This window comes from Oncorhynchus gorbuscha, linkage group LG10 (assembly GCF_021184085.1).
Source record: "Oncorhynchus gorbuscha isolate QuinsamMale2020 ecotype Even-year linkage group LG10, OgorEven_v1.0, whole genome shotgun sequence".
Lineage (NCBI taxonomy): Eukaryota > Metazoa > Chordata > Actinopteri > Salmoniformes > Salmonidae > Oncorhynchus > Oncorhynchus gorbuscha.
The window spans coordinates 77,420,191-77,440,109 of NC_060182.1; the positions used below are offsets into that span (position 1 = coordinate 77,420,191).

The 19,919-nt window shown below is 39.7% G+C and overlaps 1 long non-coding RNA gene across 1 annotated transcript; it reads left to right on the top strand.

Moving 5' to 3' along the window:
- Positions 1-269: 269 nt before the first annotated feature.
- LOC124045303 lies at positions 270-18,359 on the top strand. Its single transcript, XR_006840826.1, has 3 exons — positions 270-956; positions 4,308-4,357; positions 16,203-18,359. It is a non-coding gene; the product is annotated as an uncharacterized LOC124045303 (long non-coding RNA).
- The last annotated feature ends 1,560 nt before the right edge of the window (positions 18,360-19,919 follow it).

The following is a 19,919-nucleotide window of genomic DNA, read 5'->3' on the forward strand; positions in this document are numbered from 1 at the left end:
GTCTCCACTGAGCTGGTTGCTAGGCAATCCAAGGCTGCATTAATATGCATGGTAGAAGGAGCAGGGGAAGCCTCTTCTCTCTGGAGCGTGGCAACTGCTATGACAGCGTCAGCATGGGTAGAAGGGGTATGGGTAGAAGACTGAATCCCTCTCTCACAGCCCCTGCTCTTATAGCCATCCAGCGCACATACTGTTCAGTAGACAGCTAGGGAAACACAGCCACTGGAGCAGAGTAACAAGAAAAGGGTGGTTATATTGCTAACAATTTACAGAGGGAAATCCACTGTCTGAAATCAGTTGAAGTTGATGCTTGTTTGAATGGGGTTTTTTTTACCTTAAAATTGAAAAGCCAGCTGAAACTGTTGCAAATTTGCTAAGACGTATGAGCCAAAGTTTGACAGTGTGAGTTCGTTTTTAAAAAAGGAGACTGTATGGTATAGTATGTATTTTATGGTTGACGTGTACAGTACTCTGATATGAGAAAGAAGACTAAAGTCTTTGGTGGAATCAACAGGGGCTTGCAAAGCAAAAAGAGGGGAGATTGAATTGTACACATGAAACCACTTCCCTCCTCATCTGCTCATCATCTGACTCCCCTCTTCAACCTGACATCTCCCCATCAGAAGAGGAGTGGAGAGGAGAGCAGTACTGTTCCAGCTCCGGCTCGTCAAGGTTGAGGAGGAGAAACTGACGACAGCGCGAACTTGGTCACCAGTGAGATGCAACTCAGGGAGGGAACGCTCTGCCGCGTGGTACGACATCTGATGAAAGAAGCCCTCGAATTGGACAGCCTGGAAGACGAGCCAGCCCTCTCCCTCAGATCCCGTGCCCCCCCACTGTCAAAGTATGAAAGGAGACGACTTTTCCCTTAGTTGCCAGGGATGTCTGTGTACTACGGAAAGGCGAAAAATCCCTCCAGTATGTCCAATGCTATGTTCCTCCTGATGCTCTGCAAGGTAAGTCATCACCCTGGTTCGCATGCAGTCAGCTTGGGTTACCATATGTCAAACTTGTATCTTGTATCTGCTTGTTGACAACAACAGGGTTATATAGACCTATTAATATAACCTAGATTTTTTTATCAATGGTTGTTTTGTCTTTTTGCAGTTCAACTAGGCAAATTATTAGTTATTATTTTTAAATGTTCTTAATAATATATATTTTTGTCTAGAGGAAAATGTTGAGAAATAATAGGGTATACGTAATGTGTTAACTTAGTCATGTCTAGCGGAAAAGAACAAAGCTTAGATTTGAGATTCATACAAATATATTTCCTCTTCTGCCTCCTGTACAAAAAAAACTGTTTAATAGTGTTTCATGATTGCACCTCCCATTGAACTACTCATTTATCTTGAGGATATTGGGATATTGGTGCAGTACTAGATGCAGAAGACAATGTATTACAAGCTCTTTATTTTTCTTTGTCACTGGATTTCAATTAGAAGAGGTAATATAAAATTGGGTCAAGATCAATATGTGTGATGTGGCTCTGTAAAAGAAAAAAAAAGAGTCTTAATAACTGGAAGTTCGACCATAATGAGTAAATCAAGAAAATCTCATAAAAAGATGAAATGTACTTCATTTAGTGAAAGCGTGTGTGCGGGGTTGTGCAATTGTAAATTTGTGTGCATGTGGTTATTAATGTGTGTGTGTGTGTGTGTGTGTGTGTGTGTGTGTGTGTGTGTGTGTGTGTGTGTGTGTGTGTGTGTGTGTGTGTGTGTGTGTGTGTGTGTGTGTGTGTGTGTGTGTGTGTGTGTGTGTGTGTTGTGTGTGTGCGTGCGTGCGTGCGTGCGTGCGTGCGTGCGTGCGTGCGCCTTGCAAAAGTATTCAGATCCCTTGGAGTTGTTCACATTTTATTGTGTTAAAAAGTGGGATTAACATTTACTTAATTGTAAATGTTTTGTCAACAATCTCTACAAAATACTCTGTAATGTCAAAGTGGAAGTTAAAAAAAAAAAAGAAAGAATTATACAAATTAAACGACCAAAATAAAGTTGTTGCATTAGTATTCAGTTCCTTGGATACATTTCATTTGGAAAACATCTTTGGCATCGATTACAGCTTTGAGTCTTCTTGGGTAAATCTACAAAACATTAGAGACTCCTTCAATTTCCATGACATATACTGACCAGGTGAATCCAGGTGAAAGCTACTGTATGATCGCTTATTGATGTCACCTGTTAAATCCACTTAATCAGTGGAGATGAAGGGGGGGAGACAGGTAAAAGAAGGATTTTTAAGCCTTGAGACAATTGAGACATGGATTGTGTATGTGTGCCATTCAGAGGGTGAATGGGCAAGACAAAATATTGACATGCCTTTGAATGTGGTATGGCAGTAGGTGCCAGGTGCATCGGTTTGTGTCAGGAACTGCAACGCTGCTGGGTTTTTCACTCTCAACAGTTTCCAGTGTGTATCAAGAATGGTCCACCACACAAAGGACATCCAGCCAAGTTGAGCCATCTGTGGGAAGCATTGGAGTCAACATGGGCCAGCATCCCCGTGGAATGCTTTTGACACCTTGTAGAGTCGATGCCTCGAAGAATTGAGGCTGTTTTGTCCTTACTGTTATGTACAATCAGTGTACATACTACCTAAATTGGCCCGATCAGCCAGTGCTCCCGCACATTGGCTAACTGCATTGTGTCCCACCACCTGCCAACCCCTCTTTTTACACTTCTGCTACTCTCTGTTCATCATATATGCATAATAACTTTAACGATACCTACATGTACATACTACCTCAATAAGCCTGACCAACAGGTGTCTGTATATAGCCATGCTACTCTTTTTTCAAATGTGTTTTTACTGTTGTTTTATTGCTTTACTTACACACACACACACACACACACACACACACACACACACACACACACACACACACACACACACACACACACACACACACACACACACACACACACACACACACACACACACACACACACACACACACACACACACACACACACACACACACACACACACAGACACACCTTTTTTTCCCGCACCATTGGTTAGAGCCTGTAAGTAAGCATTTCACTGTAAGGTTTACACCTGTTGTATTCGGTGCACATGACAAATAAACTTTGATTTGATATAAGAGCTTTGTACACCTGAATTGTAGAATATTTGCCCATTATGATTTTTCAAAATTCTTCAAGCTCTGTCAAGATGTTGGGGATCATAGCTAGACAGCAATTTTCCAGTCTTGCCATAGCTTTTCAAGCAGCTCAAAACTGTAACTTGGCCTCTCAGGAACATTCACTGTCTTCTTGGTAAGCAACTCCAGTGTAGATTTGGCCTTCTGTTGTTGGTTATTGTCCTGCTGAAAGGTGAATTCCTCTCGGTCTCTTGTGTAAAGGAGACTGAAGTAGGTTTTGCTCTGGATTTTTTCCTGTGCTGAGTTCATCCCATTTATTTTTATCCTGAAAAACTCTCCCGTATTTGCCGATGTCAAGCATACCCATACCATGATGCAGCCACCACCATGCTTGAAAATAAGGAGGATGTTACTCTGTGATGTGTTTTGTTGGAATTTCCTTCTCAAAAACAAGGCTTTTAATTTAGGCCAAAATGTGTATTCCTTTGGTGTGTTTTATTTGCAGTATTACTTTAGTGTGTTGTTACATACAAGATGCATGTTTTGGAATATTTTTCTTCTGTATTTTTGTAATTTAGGTCATTATTGTGGAGTTACTACAATATTGTTGATCCATCCTCTGTTTTCTCCAATCACAACCATTGAACTCTGTAGCTGTTTCTAAAATCACCAATGGCCCATGGCAACGTTGCTGAGCAGTTTAATGGCTGTATCTTTGATGTGTCTGGGTGGTTAAATACATAATCCACAGCATAATTATTAACTTGACCATGCTTAAAGAGATATTAAATGTCAGATATGTTATTGTTACCCATCTACCTATCACTCCCCTTCTTTATGATTCTATTTTATTTGTTAAGCCAGATTTGAATAGTTATGCAGCGACAATACTTTAGTTATCCACTTTGACGTTAGAGTATTTTGTGTAGATTGTAAAATAAAAAAAGACAATCAAATCCACTTTAATCCCACTTTGTAACACAACAACATGTGAAGAAATCCAAGGGTCCAAGGGGTCTGAATACTTTTGCAGTGTGCTGTACAGTACACTCTGAATGAGTGGGGGGTTGTTGTTTGTTTTAATTCCATTTTAAAACAGTGCCAAAAGCAACTCTGCCTGTCAGACCCTGTTAACATCTGGGAATATTTGACATGCTCAGAATTATTCAAGTGGCAAAAGGTTTTACTCTTCACTGATCTACAGACGCTGAACCCGACTAGGTGTAGCTGGAGAGCCTGGATGTGTTGTTCCAGGTATGAACGTTTCCTTGTTTCCATGGTGATGCTCTTTTTGTCTTAGACACACTTCCAGCTTTTGTTCTGAAACACAGGAACCAGGATCCTCATTTAAAAATGTTGCGTGTAAGAAATATACTCTAAAACATGCTTGTGCCCGTTTTCTAACAAAAGTTGGCATTTATAAAAACTGAACGTGGCATAAGAATGTCCTTACTTCCATTCAAACTTCATGGCTCTCCAACCCTGTCCCTGGAGAGCGACCCTCCTGTAGGTTTTCCACTCCAACCCCAGTTTTAACTACACTGATTCATCTTATAAATCAGCTCATTATTAGAATAAGGTTAGCTAGATTAGGGTTGGAATGAAAACCTACAGAATAGTAGCTCTCCAGGAACAGGGTTGGAATGAAAACTACAGAATAGTAGCTCTCCAGGAACAGGGTTTGAGAGCCCTGCTTTAGACCATGCGTAGGCACATTTTCTAGTGGTTGAAGTATTCTATTGCAAACAGGCAAGTATAGGCCTAAGTATTTTGTACAAATGGGGGATATGATGACACGCTTATTCATATAAAAAAAACTGAAAACATAATAACAAGGTGCAGCCTTTTGCCATTAGTGAGAAGAGCAAAAATCATTGTTTCCCATTTATTTTATTTTCACAACCATTGCAGAATAAATTCCTCACTTTTTCTGGCAGTGATAGGTTCATATTCCTGAAGTAGCCGTATAACAAATTACCATGTGCATCTAATAATGTAACTGGGCTTATTTGTTAAGTAAATAGATAGGTTATGTATTTCAAGTTTAGCTGAATGTGATTTTTTGGGAAATCCAGCATATTTAGGTTGGGTGAAAAGTCAAAGAAAAACATTGTTGAATTCAACCATTCTGCTAATGGTCCACAACAATTTGCCATTATTCTTTTCTTTCAGCATCTGTCACAGTCCTTTGTCAAATACAGCATAAGTTACTGCAAAATAATCATATTTAGTGCCAACACTTCAAAACACATTTGATCTCGCCATTGCTCTTTCTTTTAGGAAAGACCATATACAGTGTGAACAAATGTAGTAAGATTAGGGAGGTAAGGCAATAAATAGGCCATAGTGGCGAAATAATTACAATTTAGCAATTAAACACTGGTATGATATATTTGCAGAAGATGAATGTGCAAGTAGAGATACTGGGGTGCAAAGGAGCAAAAAATAAATAACAATACGGGGATGAGGTAGTTGGGTGGGCTATTTACAGATGGGCTGTGTACAGGTGCAATGATTGCTTAAAGGGAGATATGAGACTCCAGCTTCAGTGATTTTAGCAATTCGTTTCAGTCATTGGCAGCAGAGAACTGAAATGAAAGGCGGCCAAACAAAGAGTTGGCTTTGGGGATGACCAGTGAAATATACCTGCTGGAGTGCGTGCTACAGGTGGGTGTTGCGATGGTGACCAGTGAGCTGAGATAAGGCTGGGCTTTACCTAGCAAAGACTTAAAGAAGACCTAATGCCAGTGGGTTTGGTGACGAATATGAAACAAGCGCCAGCCAACGAGAGCATACAGGTCGCAGTGGTGGGTAGTTTATGGGGCTTTGGTGACAAAACGGGTGGCACTGTGATAGACTACATCCAGTTTGCCAATACGCCTACTCGCTGCTGATATAAACTGCACTTGGGAGAGAGAGAGATATGAAGGCCCTGACAAAACTAGGAACAGAGAAACAGCTTTACCACAGAGTGCAGTGCAGTGCAGTGCAGTGCAGTTGCTCCTCTCAAACAAACGCTCTGGATTCCACCCAGACAAACCTCCACTGCGCTGGCTGGCTGGTCCAGTACTCACGCTTTACAACAGGAAAGGTGTGTTGCAATCAGTGGCATTTGGACTATACAATGCACTCTACTCTACTCAATGGTCACATGGTTCTTTATGTCATGTTCGCTTTGTTTTACATCTATCAGGCTTTCATTGTGGGGTACTTTGAACACTAAAGTAGTCACTTTTGTAAGCTTGTAGTAAGAAAACTACACCAAACTACAGAGTCCTGGTCATATTAAGCACAATTAATTGCTGAGGACCTCCAAACTATATATACTTGTGTAATACACCGCCTGGTACGGCAACTGCTCCGCCCACAACCGTAAGGCTCTCCAGAGGGTAGTGAGGTCTGCACAACGCATCACCGGGGGCAAACTACCTGCCCTCCAGGACACCTACACCACCCGATGTCACAGGAAGGCCATAAAGATCATCAAGGACAACAACCACCCGAGCCACTGCCTGTTCACCCCGCTATCATCCAGAAGGCGAGGTCAGTACAGGTGCATTAAAGCTGGGACCGAGAGACTGAAAAACAGCTTCTATCTCAAGGCCATCAGACTGTTAAACAGCAACCACTAACATTGAATGGCCGCTGCCAACACACTGACTCAACTCCAGCCACTTTAATAATGGGAATTGATGGGAAATGATGTAAAATATATCACTAGCCACTTTAAACAATGCTACCTAATATAATGTTTACATACCCTACATTATTCATCTCATATGTATACGTATATACTGTACTCTATATCATCTACTGCATCCTAATGTAATACATGTATCACTAGCCACTTTAACTATGCCACTTTGTTTACATACTCATCTCATATGTATTTACTGTACTCGATACCATCTACTGTATCTTGCCTATGCTGCTCTGTACCATCACTCATTCATATATCTTTATGTACATATTCTTTATCCCCTCACACTGTGTATGAGACAGTAGTTTTGGAATTGTTAGTTAGATTACTTGTTGGTTATTACTGCATTGTCGGAACTAGAAGCACAAGCATTTCACTACACTCACATTAACATCTGCTAACCATGTGTATGTGACAAATAACATTTGATTTTGATTTGATTTGATTTGACTCGAGCATTGTAGTGCTGAGCGATTAACTGAAATTGTGGATATTTTTGACTGACATTGGTTAAATTATTTGAATCCCGTTTTTGTTCATTTTTTCATCTTCTGTGAGCTCGATGCCAGTTTCTCTAGAGATTAATCAGAACAAACCCGAACTAGGCGATGGAGTTGTAGTTTCCAACAGGTCAATAATTCTACATAGTTCAGTGCAGAAAACGTGGACATTGAGTACAATGACCATAACCCATTGCACGCTTTATCTTTCTGTTTGACACAGACAAGGAGATGGAGAGAAGAGGAGAGCAGTTGCTTCTCGACGTACCTCTACCTAAAAATACATTATCTAAGTGATTGACATTTGGTATTCAGCAGTCATAAAATATGCCTTACTTTGAAGAACTAATACAATAGTGATTTTGTCAGACAACATAGGCAGCAGCTCTATATAGATGAGATGATGACTTGGAATGAAATAATAAAGTCAACAAATAAAACAAATATACACAACAGCATAAATGGTTTATTTCAGTAATGTGAATAAATTATAGTTAAAAAGTCATAAGCAGTAATGGGCAGTCACCACCATCATGGCACTTGGATTCATTGTTTTGTTCTGTGTTGTTACAGCATTCAACCGATATAATGCATAGCGCATTTAATGTTTGGAAAAATATATATAATCGAACCTAAAACCAAACCGACCTCAAAAAGCACTAATTGCTCAGCAGTAGTCCATTAAAACCTATGTGCATAACCTTAAAGAAAGACTAAAAGGATTATTTCAAATGTGGTGCATTATTACTGCTCAGACAGAGTCTGGCAGTCTCTATGGGGGTGCCACAGGGTTCAATTCTCGGGCCGACTCTTTTCGCTGTATACATCAATGATGTAGCAGCTCTTGCCGCTGGTGATTCTCTGATCCACCTCTACGTAGATGACACCATTCTGTGTATTCTGGTCCTTCTTTGGACACTGTGTTAAGACAACTCCCGACAAGCTACAACGCCGTACAACACTCCTTCCGTGTTCTCCAACTGCTCTTAAATGCAAGTAAAACTCTTCAACCGATGCTCTTCAACCGATTGCTGCCCTCCCCCACCCGCCCGTCTAGATGACCGCACCTGCACATCCGTAAAGCATCACTACTCTGGACGGTTCTGACTTAGAATATGTGGACAACTACAAATACCTAGGTGTCTGGTTAGACTGTAAACTCTCCTTCCAGACTCACATTAAGCATCTCCAATCCAAAATTAAATCTCGAATCAGCTTCCTACTTCGCAACAAAGGATTATCCTACCAATCCTTGACTTCAGCAATGTCATTCACAAAAGAGCCTCCAACACTCTATTTGGCATTAGGGCCCATCGTATTGGCATTAGGGCCCATCCATCAGCACACTACACCATGAGTGCCATTCAGTTTGAGGGAAGCCCTGTTGATAGCACTCCCCAAGAGGGGCAATCAAAGCCCATTGTTGAGTCCCATAGGCCGGCACACAGTTGGCCCAGCATTGTCCAGGTTTGGCCGGTGTAGGCTGTCATTGCAAATAAGAATTTGTTCTTAACTTGTTATGGCTGCAATCCCGCTAACGGGATCGATATGACAACTACCAGTGAAAATAGAGGGCGCCAAATTCAAACCACAGTAATCTCATAATTACAATTCCTAAAGCATACATGTGTTTTATATAATTTTAAAGGTCATTTTGTTGTTAATCCCACCAAAGTGTCCAATTTCAAATATGCTTTTCAGCAAAAGCACTACAAACGATTATGTTATGTTACCAAACCACAATAAGCACAGCCATTTTCCAGCGAAATATAACATTCACAAAAAGCAGAAATAGAGATAAAATTAATCACTAACCTTGAATTATCTTCATCAGATGACACTCATAGGACTTCATGTTACACAATAAAAGCATGTTTTGTTTGATAAAGTTCATATTTATATAAAAGAATCTGAGTTTACATTGGCGTATTAGATTCACTAGTTCCAAAAACATCAAGTGATTTTGCATAACCACATCGTTTCAACAGAAATACTCATCATAAATGTAGATGATAATACAAGTTATACATATGGAATTATAGATATATCTCTCCTTAAAGCAACCGCTGTGTCAGATTTCAAAAATTGTTTACGGAAAAAGCAACCCATGCAATAATCTGAGACGGCGCTCAGAACAGACGCCAAATTAGCCACCATGTTGGAGTCAACAGAAACCAGAAAATACATGATAAATGTTTCCTTACCTTTGATGAACTTAATCAGAATGCAGTCGTATGAATCCCAGGTCCACAATACATGCATGATTTGTCCAATTAGCTACTTTGGTTAGCGTTTGGTAAACAATTCCAAAGTCACAAAGCGCGTCCACTGTAACGTGACGAAATGTCCAATAGTTCCGTAACAGTCAGTTGAAACATGGCAAACGATGTACTGAATCAATCTTTAGAATGTTGTTTACATATATCTTGAATAACATTCCAACCGGAGAATTAGAATGACTTCAGATGACCGGTGGAATGCAGGTCCTTCCCCTGTGAACGCACATGTATATATATTTTTCTTCGTATATATGTTTTATATATTTTTATATCTCAATTTCCATCTACGGACTGAACATACTCTCCTGCAACCCACCTCACCCAATGTGGTACGGATCTGCTATTTTTTACACTTTAGAACCCGGAACCACCATCAGAGGCTAGCCAGCTAACTAGCTACTAGCTAGTGCTCAGTTAGCCACTGCTAGCGGCATCACCGTTAACTCGGACATCAGCCAGCCTCAGCCCGGTCAATTGTTGCCAGTCTGCACAGCGCGATATCAACCCAGAGCATATCGGACTGGATTTTCTCTATCACATCTCCGGATTCCCACCGCAAGCTCTGAACCTTTACACTGGATCATCATAGCAAGCTAGCTGCTATCCAAGTGGCTACTCCTGGCTAGCGTCTCTGTCCCGAAGCAAGGACCAGTTAGCCTGGAGCTAGCCTCAAGCTAGGCCCCTCTCCAGGCTAGCTGAAGGGGTCCATCAGCCAATTCTTGAGCTACAATATCTGTTTTGCCAATGGGACTGGACCCTTTTACTGCCGATACGGAGCCCAGCCGATCCATCATGACTGGTCTGCCGACATAACCATCCGAGGGGGTTTCAACTGGCTCTTCCGTTGTGATGTCCCCCGAAGGCCCATCTGCTAGCCCCGGCCCGCTAGCTGTCTGAATGGCCGTGTCTCCAGCTGTCTCCAGCTGCACTGTACCTGTACACAGCCAATCTGTAAATAGCACAAACAAACTACCTCATCCCCATATTATTACTTACCCTCTTTCTCTTTTGCACCCCAACATCTCTACTTGCACATCATTATCTGCACATCTATCACACCAGTATTAATGCTAAATTGTAATTATTTCACCTCTATGGCCTATTTATTGCCTTTACCTCCCTACTCTTCTGCATGTGCACACAATGTACATAGATTTTTCAATTTTTCTTTTCTATTGTGTTATTGACTGTACGTTTATTTATGTGAACTTGTCTCAACTGGCCTACTTGGTTAAATAAAGAAGAAAAAAAATATATATATTTTTTTAAATCGAGATAGGTTTGCTTCAGTTGAATCCCATTAAGGAAAGGCAAGAAACACAACACTGACACCTGACGTCATTCATCACACATATGCTGATCATCTTGACTTGCTCAAATAAATAAAAATGTGTTATGCTTATTTTAGTTACATTATTTGTCCCTCCTCTCTTATTAGTAGATGGAGTCCATGACAGGCTACTTGAGGAAACGTTCTGAATCGACATAGAGAGAATAACCACACACACACACACACACACACACACACACACACACACACACACACACACACACACACACACACACACACACACACACACACACACACACACACACACACACACACACACACACACACACACACACACACACACACACACACACACACACACACACACACACACACACACACACACACACACACACACACACACACACACACACACACACACACACACACACACACACACACACACACACACACACACACACACACACACACACACACAAAGACACACCTTAAAGGATCCATCAATCAAAGCCACCAGCACGTCTCAGACACTGACAAATCACAATTCTCCTCTCCTAAAAACTTATTCAATACCTAGGCTCATCTTCAAATCTTGGCTGTAGTCGAAAGTAGGCCTAGGCTACATTATAGAGTAATGCTTTATACCATGGCATTGTTGAATACGAATTTCTTATTAGCTAGAAAGGCATTCAAAACGTACATTATTTAAGTGATAATGCCTGAGAAGCCGGTGTTTGCAGTATATATTGGCACGGGTATTGTTAGGCCAGAGACAAAGTCGAGGTCCGGCAAACCATGCCAATATATTCTCCAAACACCAGCTTCGAGGGCATTATCACTTTTATACAATGCGTTACCAACATATTCAAATAATTATTGACATATTTGATGAATTTATTTACACTATTTCATCCTTCCACAAGATACAAATCTAAGGTTGCTACCCAAGCTAGCTGGTTGTTCGTTCTATCTGCTCGGTTGCCAGAGACGCGACCCAGTCTTTCAGTCTTTTTGTTCTGTATTTATGGACAATCGTTCATTCTAAATGTTATATTGCCATATTGGCAGGCATTGTTCTTATTACTTATTCTAGCTAGCCAACTACGGCTGACTTACAGTTACATCAAAAAGTGCAGTTAGATTAACAGCAAAGTAGCTGTTAATTTGTATTTGTTTCAGCTTTTCTCTAATGACATTTATTTGGACACATCCATAACAATGAGCTAATGATGCGTGACTTCGCCAGGCATAGAAAATGTGCTCACTCGTTAGGACACTGTTGTTCAGAGGAGCTAGACAACAACACAGCTAACACCATCACTTCAAACTGAAGCTGGAAAGACTGCAAACTAGCTGAACTTTGTTTTTTTGTTATACTTTTTTTCAACTGACATTTCTTTGTATATATTCATATATACCAGCTGATATACTAGCTGATTCATGATTTCAAATGGCTGCCTGCCTGCCTGTCTGTTTAGTCCCAACTCTCAACACGTTCAATACTATGGGACAGCTGGAGATCGAATTTGAACATTGAAAAAAATCTCCTCTGTTGAAAACAAAATGTTTGTCTAAAATGTATGTGAGATAATGTCTAGATGCTTTTTTTTGGGAAGTTCAAGTTTATAAATGGCCTGGCTGGGCTGATTATGGATTGCGCAGTCAGATGGAACAGAGTAAATAGGCATTTTAACGTCATAGATTTAGCCAGTTGTAACTTGTGGAATAGACACCGGCTGTATTACGGTTTTAACCAATCAGAATTTGGAATTTGACCTACCTGTTGTACAATTCCCTGTAACGCACAGTATATCGCCACGTTAGAATCCAATGGCTATAGTTCATTCTTAAATGTTTTTGCTTTTTAAAGCAAAAATAAAACTTTATTATTCGTATTGTTGATTTTGATTTTCATAATAACAAGCTTGGACAGATGATTTGGTTAGCTAAACTAGCTAGTCTGTTTGTTTGCTTACCACAACAACTACTGTAGCTAATAAACTTGCTAGCTACTTCAGTGGATGTTGAACACATTTCTACCGGCAAGTGTTAAATGTGTTAAATTATATCAATGGGAAAATCAGCTTGGGGCTCTATGCATTCTCTGGAAAACAATGCTCCATATGGACTTGGCCAAAGATTTACCAATACTGTTTGCCAGAAGCCTGATTTTTGGCAAGGGTGTTCACAATGAACTGGCAGAGAAGTTTGAATGGCAAGGGCTTCTCTGATGTGATGTGATCACATTGGCCGGTGGTAACAATGGAATTAAAGGGAATCCTCTGTTCTCCCCACGTCCATTGTTTATATTTACATTCAAATGTATTACATCAGAATGCCCAATGTTAGAATGCTTCCAATCTAATTCATGAATTAACTCAAATGTTTTCCTAACAGTCTAATTTGTATAAACTTTGTGATTGGATGATAGATGTGAGGGTTATCCAATCAGGACAAAATCCTTTGATCTCCTCGAGCTCATTAATGATAGAATGTTTATGAGATTGCCGAATGGTCAGCCTCGCACACTAAGAAACAAGAACGCTTCAAAATAACACATTTTTGATTGGTTGTCAGTGTTTAATCGTTGGAGGGACAGGGAAAAAAACACTCTCCAATCGTTTTGTAGTTATTGTTCAGTGAGTTCACTTGAACAGTTATAGTTATTGCCCTTGGTGTGGACGGTCTTTAAGACTGTGGTGTGTTTTCACACAATCTCACTGGAAAACTCCCAGAGAACTGAAAGGAAAATATATTTGTCCTGTCATTAACATATCCTTCAATTAATTAGATGTTGTTTTAATTATTGATAATGTGAGCCAAAGAAAGGGTGTCACGCCCTGGCCATAGAGAGGCTTTTTATTCTCTGTTTTGGTTAGGCCAGGGTGTGACTAGGTTGGGCATTCTATGTTCTTTTTTCTATGTTTTTGTTCTATGTTTTGTATTTCTGGTTTTGGCCTGGTATGGTTCACAATCAGAGGCAGCTGTCAATCGTTGTCTCTGATTGAGAACCATACTTAGGCAGCCTGGGTAGTTATTTTCTGTTTAGTGTGTTTTACACCTGACAGAGCTGTTTCGGTTGTTTCTTTTGTTGCTTGTTGTACTTAGTGCTCAGTTTATTAAAATAATGATGAACACTACCATGCTGCATCTTGGTCCTCACCTTCTTTCACCAACGGTCGTTACAAAGGGATGATACTGTAGGCCAAACAATGGGTTCAAACTTACAATGCGTTACACTAGCTGTTCTCCATGGGACTGATCTTTCCATTTGAATTAGTTATTATCAATATAACACCAGTTTCACATTCAAGACACCATCTCCAGGTCAAAACTATACGACACACCAACCAAGGCTTGAAGCAGGTGGTCTATCTATTTTTTATGTACATGAGTTTTCATGCTTTTACAGTTACAAGTGTACACATCAAAACCACTGACCCATTAGAGGAGCTAGCTTTGGTCCTCTGGGTCATGTTCAGATACCAACCTGCCCAGGCTGCTCCTCCTGTGGGCCGACAACATGCACCACAGACCCAGCTAATGTACCCCTCATAAACCATAAGCTATATAGAGCTATAAGTGCAAGCGTGGAGAGTGATTTCATCCCATGAGCCATTTGCACGATGACCAGTGTGTCAAGATGGTCTCTTAGCTGCTCCTTGACAGTGTTTTCCACTATTGGGGAGGCAACTAGTGTGTCAGGTCAATCATCTTGGGCAATCCACTGAGCTATGCTTCTTTGCTCCCCTTCATCCCCTTACTTCAGTGAGTCAAACAACAACTGGAATGAGAATATGTCATTAAGAAATCTAAGAAAGTTGGAAAAAATAACCTATGAATGAGTAACACATTTTCCTCATCTGAAGTACTAGTGTACTAATAATAAAATACAACTAGATACTTGACATTAAGATATTTTTTTAATACCTACAGTTAATATCAATTTATAAAAGCTGGACATGCGGCAGATGAATGAAAAATCAACCATGTGGAATAGTATTTGACTACAAATGTACAGCAGATTACTATATTTTATTCAGTGGACGGAAATTAATATATTTTTGATAACTCTTTTCCATGCACTTAAATAAAGATTATTCTGTAAAAGCTTGAAGAAAAGGAATGCAACATTCAGAAGCAACTGTGGTGTGTGTGACCCAGTGGTGTAAAGTACTTAGGTAAAATAACTTGAGAGTACTACTTAAATTTTTTGGGGTATCTGTATTTTTTACTATTCATATTTTTGACAACTTTTACTTTTACTTCACTACATTTCTAAAAAAAAGATGTACTTTTTACTCCATACATTTTCCCTGACACCCAAAAGTACTCGTTACATTTTGAATGCTTAGCAGGACAGAAACATTTCCTAATTCAAGAGAACATCCTTGGTCATCCCTACTGCCCCTGATCTGGAAGACTCACTAAACACATGCTTTGTTTGTAAATTGGAGAATGCCTCTGGCTATCTGTAAATAAAATACAATTATAGCATCTTGTTTGCTTTATATAAGGAATTTGAAATTATTAATAGTTTTACTTTTGATACTTAAGTATATTTTAGCAATTAGATTTACATTTGATACTTAAGTATATTTATAACCAAACACTTTTAGACTTTTACTCAAGTAGTATTTTACTGGGTGACTTTCACTTTTACTTCTATTACTTCTATTAAGGTATCTTTACTTTTACTCAAGTATGACAAGTGGGTACTTTTTCCACCACTGGTGTGACCCAACATCCCTACAGTTTGTGTGTGTGTGTGTATGTGCAGGTGTGTGTATGCTTGCATTTCTGTCTGTGTGAGAGAGAGAGGGGGTTGTTGTTGCAAGGTCTGTGTCTATCAATCAGAGCTTGCCTAGCACATTTTGTCATGAAAATGAGACAACTCAACATACAGTACATTATGTTTTATTTTCCCAATATTTCAAATTGACAAACTGTATTGAGTATTAAGGAAGACACAATCTCCTACATCAAAATCAGGTAATTCAGTAAATGCCTGATAAAACAGTGACTAGGGTGCAGTGATCATTACTAACTCTATATGAGTAGCTCTATATGATGTTTTTACCCACCTCTTCACACTGTGAAGCAGACAATCAGCTATGGTACATGCATCATACAAAACACAAATCATCTCGAAGCTGTTGAACAATGTAAAGCCCATGAAGCTATTCATTTATTTTCAACTCTTGCCTTTACAAAAGTCAGTTTGATTTATTTGTTTATATTCCTTATCGTTTGTTACGACTGTTTCTCAATATACAAGCAGAACAGTTGATTCATACATTGATTTATTTTGTGTTTCTATTCTTTCCAGACTGGTCTGAAAGGGAAACTGCAGACCTTTCCTGGAAAAATGGTAAACACTGCCATCTGTGATGAAGAAAGAGGAATTCAAGACAAGGAAGGTACAGAGGAGTCCATTCTGGCCATGCTTGGGATCATCGGCACCATTCTCAACATGGTAGTCATCATCTTTGTCTACATCTACACCACGCTGTGACTGTGATACAAATCAACTATTTTGCATTGAACAGGCCTATTGGGCCTACTGAATGCAGCCATGTTGTTTGGCTGGGAGTTGAGACTGTGCCAAGATGGCACTGTGTCGTCGATCGACATTCTCAACTATCAGAGGGATCTAAGGCTGTGTGATTACTGCATTAAATGTAACATACAGCAGCGTCATAGAGTGGCGCTGAAACTATGTCTATGGGAGACTGGCCCGTTCTTATGGGGTGTCAGTATCATACCTCCTCTCTGATGCTACTTTGACCTTTTAACCTGTAAATATGCATGAGGCTAGCACGAGCCACGCTCTCACGATCCAGCACTCTTTCACTGGTGCCAAGCCGAGGAGAAAAAAGAGACTGCAATCGGGTGTAAAAGGATCTTAAAGCACTGCAGCAGTCTTTTGAAAAAGCCTGATAAACATTTTGATATTAAAAGGGATGATACAGCATACCCAGAGAATGGATAGATAATATTCTGGAGAAAAGGCATGGTTAGTGCGATCCGGGATCCTTTGTACCTTAAACCCTAACCTTAACCTTAATCCCTACCCTTACACTTACCTTAATCATAACCCTTACCTAACACTAACCTTAACACTTAACCATTTTCATTTCAACTTAAACAAGGTAGGGACGTCCCAAGGATCTCAGATTGCAATGACCGAAAAGGCATGTACAGTATGAGTAAACGGATCATTTAGCCAAAACTGTTTTTACACGAGTACTATCATATTGTAAAGAAAAAGGTTTTTACAGAAAAATACTTTGAACTGAGTGTTTTTAGTGGGTAGGCAGTAGCAATGTGTAAGTCAAGTTTATGCTATTTATTGTCGTGTTCTGATTTCTATTTTCAGGAAAAAATATTTTGAACCATGTTACTTTACATAATTTGTTTACTGTAAGTACAGTGATAGAAAGGGAGACAACCATTTCTGGAAATATCTCTATTTTGGCAGTAGAAAAATTAGGAGGAAATGTTCAATTTCTAAGAGTTCTTGTTAGTGTTGTTGAGATGCATTTTTTCATGAATATCAAGAAAGGAAGTGAATGAAATGTTAAGTTTAGCTTTCTGGAGGTAGGTAGGTATTTGCTGAAGTAGGACATAGCATCAAATATGATCACAAACAGGCAATCTTTACAAGACATGATAGAGTGTCAAAATTTGCATTTAAAATGGTGATATGGGAAATAATATTATTACAGTGTAATCAATCACTTTATTTAAATGTATAAAGCTTTTACTGAGCTTCTGCGCTTCGATTGAATAGACTACATTTTATGTTGTCCCCACCTTCAGGACTGTGTCAAGTAATCGAAGGCAAACGCCTGCATATTCATTGTGCTGCCTTGAGATTATATGTACAGTGAATTTAAAAGCACAATTTAGACATGACTATTCACAGTATGTACGAATGTATGGGCAAATGTGTGTAAAGTGTGTATGCTGCAGCCTACAACCTCTTGTGAATTTAAGAAAGTGCCTAAATTCAAGTTCAGTATCTCAACCCCATCATTCAGATCTCAAAGCAGAAGAGGACAACATACAAGGGGATCTATCGGCAAGACATACCACACATAGGAAAGTCTATGAAAGTGCTTCATGGCTATTTAACCTGCCCTGATGGCTATCTACATCTCTAGAACGCTGGTAACTAATTACAGATAATCCTTGCTCAATGTATTATGAGACCCTCCATCATCTTTATATCTACTCTTGATTTTCATTAGGAGCCATTAGAAAAGGTTCAAAATTAGTCCCAAAGGTGGCGTGTTCCTATTCCATTTACACCAGAATTAGCAGAGACTTGAATGGGAACAGTAGTGGAGTAAGTACTGTACATGGACAGTGTTGAGAATGTACACCACCATTCAAAAGTGTGGGGTCAGTTTGGGGAAATGTCCTTATTTTTGAAAGAAAGGCAACTTTTTTGTACATTAAAATAATATCAAATTGATCAGAATACGGTGTAAACATTTAATGTTATTTCTTCTGAAACTCGTCATTCTATTCTTGTTGTGAGAAATGATGGCTATTCCATGTGAGAAATTGCCAAGACACTGAAGATCTCGTACAACGCTGTGTACTACTCCCTTAACAGACAGCGCAAACTGTCTCTAATCAGAATAGAAAGAGGAGTGCGAGGCCCCAGTGAACAACTGAGCAAAAGCACATGTACATTACAGTGTCTATTTTGAGAAACAGACGCCTCACAAGTCCCCAACTGGCAGCTTCATGAAATAGTACCCGCAAAACACCAGTCCCAACGTCAACAGTGAAGAGGTGACTCCGGGATGCTGGCCTTCTAGGCAGAGTTTCAAAGAAAAAGCCATATCTCAGGCTGGCCAATAAAAAGAAAAGATTAAGACGGGCAAAAGAACACAGACACTGGAGAGAGGAACTCTGCCTGTACAGGCCAGCATCCCGGAGTCGCCTCTTCATTGTTGACATTGAGACTGGTGTTTTGTGGGTACTATTTAATGAAGCTGCTCAATGTACGCAGTAAAGTGCCTGTTAGTCCAGGATGAGTCTTAATCTGCGTCTGGGAAACTGTCCCGCAAAGCCCATTTGTAACGGCAGATCTCCTCTTCGTCTGAAGAGGAGTAGGGATCGGACCAAATGCAGCGTGGTAAGTGTCCATGACTTTAATCAAAGAAAGCACTAAACACTGAATACAAAAATACCAAAAGAAATGTGAAGAAACCGAAACAGTACCGTGTGGCGACAAACACTGACACGGAAACAAACACCCACAAACCAAAAGCGAAACCCAGGCTACCTAAGTATGATTCTCAATCAGAGACAACTAACGGCACCTGCCTCTGATTGAGAACCATACTAGGCCGAAACAGAAACCACACATAGAAAAACAAACAGACTGCCCACCCCAACTCACGCCCTGACCATACTAAATAAAGACAAAACAAAGGAAATAAAGGTCAGAACGTGACACCATTACACATTGTTTAATGGGTAATATTGGAAGAAATACTTTCAATACTGGAAAATTCCCAAACATTCTCAGATCTTATCTTCCTTTTTTTTCATGTCTAAGATGCAAGAGTTTTTTGCGTGTCATTTTGTTAAACATAATTAAATAAAACCTTAACAAAATATGACATGACACACAGTGTTCCCTTTGATTATCTTTGAGGATCTTGGCCTAAGGTATAAAAATATATTCACTCAGACTTACATTTGGAATCTTTCATAAGTGGTACTGTATGTCTTTTTTTTAAACGCAACTTTGTAAAGAATGTCTGGAGTTTCTGACATTGTTTGAAGTTGAGAGATCGTTTAGTGATGTTTGGGAAATGATTTACAACTGAAAGTGAAAGGCACTCACAATCACTCTCAACAGAGAGCTCTGAAGAAATAACTGACAGTCAGACAGAGATAAATACGCTTATTTCAAGTGCGAGAGAAAATTAAATTTAGAGCGGACAGCGTTTCACACAACGAGACAGACTTCTCTGTCAAATTCCAAATCAAACTGAAAGACAGAAAAAAAAGAAAAGAACAC